Source organism: Asparagus officinalis, chromosome 8 (assembly GCF_001876935.1).
Source record: "Asparagus officinalis chromosome 8, Aspof.V1, whole genome shotgun sequence".
In the NCBI taxonomy this organism is placed as follows: domain Eukaryota; kingdom Viridiplantae; phylum Streptophyta; class Magnoliopsida; order Asparagales; family Asparagaceae; genus Asparagus; species Asparagus officinalis.
The window spans coordinates 68,143,742-68,146,056 of NC_033801.1; positions in this window are offsets into that span (position 1 = coordinate 68,143,742).

Below are 2,315 nucleotides of genomic sequence, written 5' to 3' on the forward strand. Positions count from 1 at the left end.
GGTTTTGTGACAAGTTCAAAATTGAAGATGTTTCGTCGACAGCTTATTATCCCGCCGCAAACGGACTAGATGAGGCTTTCAACAAGACGATCATTAAAATCCTGTCAAAGCTCGTGAAGATCAATAAACGAGACTGGGACGATAAACTCAGTGAAGCACTCTGGGCTTATCGCACCACCATACGCACACCTACAGGGGCCACCCCGTATTTGTTGGTATACGGATGTAAAGCTGTGCTACCATTGGAGATTCAAATCTCATCCCTTCGGATCGCTCTCGCAACCGAGATGACGACAGAAGAACAGCATCAAAAACGTCTCGAAGAACTCGAGAGGTTGGATGAAAAGCGCTTGGAGGCTCAACAACAAATTGAGTTATATCAAGCTAGAATATCTAGGGCCTTTAACAAAAGAGTCCGACAGAGAAGCTTCAAGGAAGGAGATCTGGTCCTCGCTGCTCGCCGACCGATAATCCTCAATTCCAAGAAGAAAGGTAAATTCGAACCCAAATGGGAAGGACCGTTTGTGATAGACACAGTCTACTCAAACGGTGCGTATCGCCTAATTACTCAAGAAGGTACCAAGCAATTAATGCCAATAAATGGGAAGTTCCTGAAAAAGTACTATCCCTAGTACGTTCAAGATAACCCATTTACCGGGAAGTTCCTCGAAGAATATTACACTTAATATTCTAGAGGATAACCCAAAATCTTTTTCACCACCAAAATCCCTCACTGACCCTTTCGATAAACGAAAGAACTCCCCTCCTTTCTCTTTGGTTAAACTTTTTTATAGTTATAATCAAAGTTGAAATTTCGCTTCGATAAACGAAGAATTCATCTTTCGATCAGATAACCAATCCTATAAAAGGTAAGTTTATCTAGATCTTCCAGATTCTCGGAGTGGACACCCCACTTCTAGTTTCTTCCTCGCTGGAAATAGAATATAAAATTCTTCCTTTCCAGGATCAGGGAATAGAATATAAAATTCTTCCTTCCTTGTTTTCGGGTTCGCCTTCACCCTAAAAGAAGACCGGGAAATAGAATATAAAATTCTGCCTTTCCCGCATCGATCTTTTCCGAAATTTATCAATTTAGGATTCATCCTAGGAAGTTTATCCCGAATCCTAAGCAGGGATAAGTCTGCGCCTGACACGCGCTGCCGGTTAGTTCTTAACCGTTTAAAAAGAACACCCGTTCACATATTCGACATTGTGACAGGTTGTTATTAATAACACCAGAATCCATGCCTTACACGCATGGGGAATTTCATCCCGAATCCTAAGAAAGGATATGCCGACGCCTGACACGCGCCGCTGGTTTAGTCTTTCGCCATAGAAGAAGACACCAGAATACCAGTCTGGGGTATTTTATCCCGAAGCCTAAGTAGGGATAAGTCAGCGTCTAATACACGTTGCTGGGTTGCCTATTCCCATAACAATGGCGAAGTCTACGTATTCGAAGTCGTAACATCAAGTCTAAGGGAGTTCATTCCTTTAGCACAACGTTACATGCGGAACGGATTTAGACAATTCGCATGCTAGCCCGATTCAAACGGTAATCGGTAAAGGCTTATCAAACCCGTTGAAGGCTGGGGGTTAGCCAAAAATCCTAAAGTCAACACCTAACACGTGTCGCTGGGTAGCCTATTCCCGTAATAATGGCGAAGTCTATGTATTCGACATCATAGCACAAAGTCTCAGAGAATTCACTCTCTTAGCACAACATTACATGCGGAACGGATTTAGGCAATTCGCATGCTAGCCCGACTCAAACGGTAGTCGGTAAAGACTTATCAAACCCGTTGAGGGCTGAGGGTTTGCCAAAAATCCTAAAAGAATTATGGTCAATCATTTCAAACGGAATGAGGAATCATAATAAAGATAAAGACAAAAACCAGTTCCACTAAAAAGATCAAAAGTCAAAACATTCAGCAAATAAAAATCATACATCAAGCGTATGGCCAAAAATCTGCTGATTAAGCTTAGACAGCTTTTCATCATAAGCTTGCATCAGCTCAGCTCTGATGGAATCCTCGTTGGTGGCTAAAGTCTTCGCAGCAACCTCCTCTGTCTCGGTCAGCTTCTGCTTCAAAGATTTTAACTCCTCAGATAAAGCAGTGTGGGCTTGCTGATCCTGTATCTTCGTCATCTGAAGAATACTCAAAGTCTCCTCTTTCTCACGGAGCTCTCTTCGGAGCTGGTCTATCTGGGTCTCACAAGAGGTAATAGAAGAGTCAAGCTCAGTGAGTGAAGATGATCTAGCAACAAGGTGGGCCTCAACTCGGTCCACTCGATCCCGTTGCATCTGAATCTCG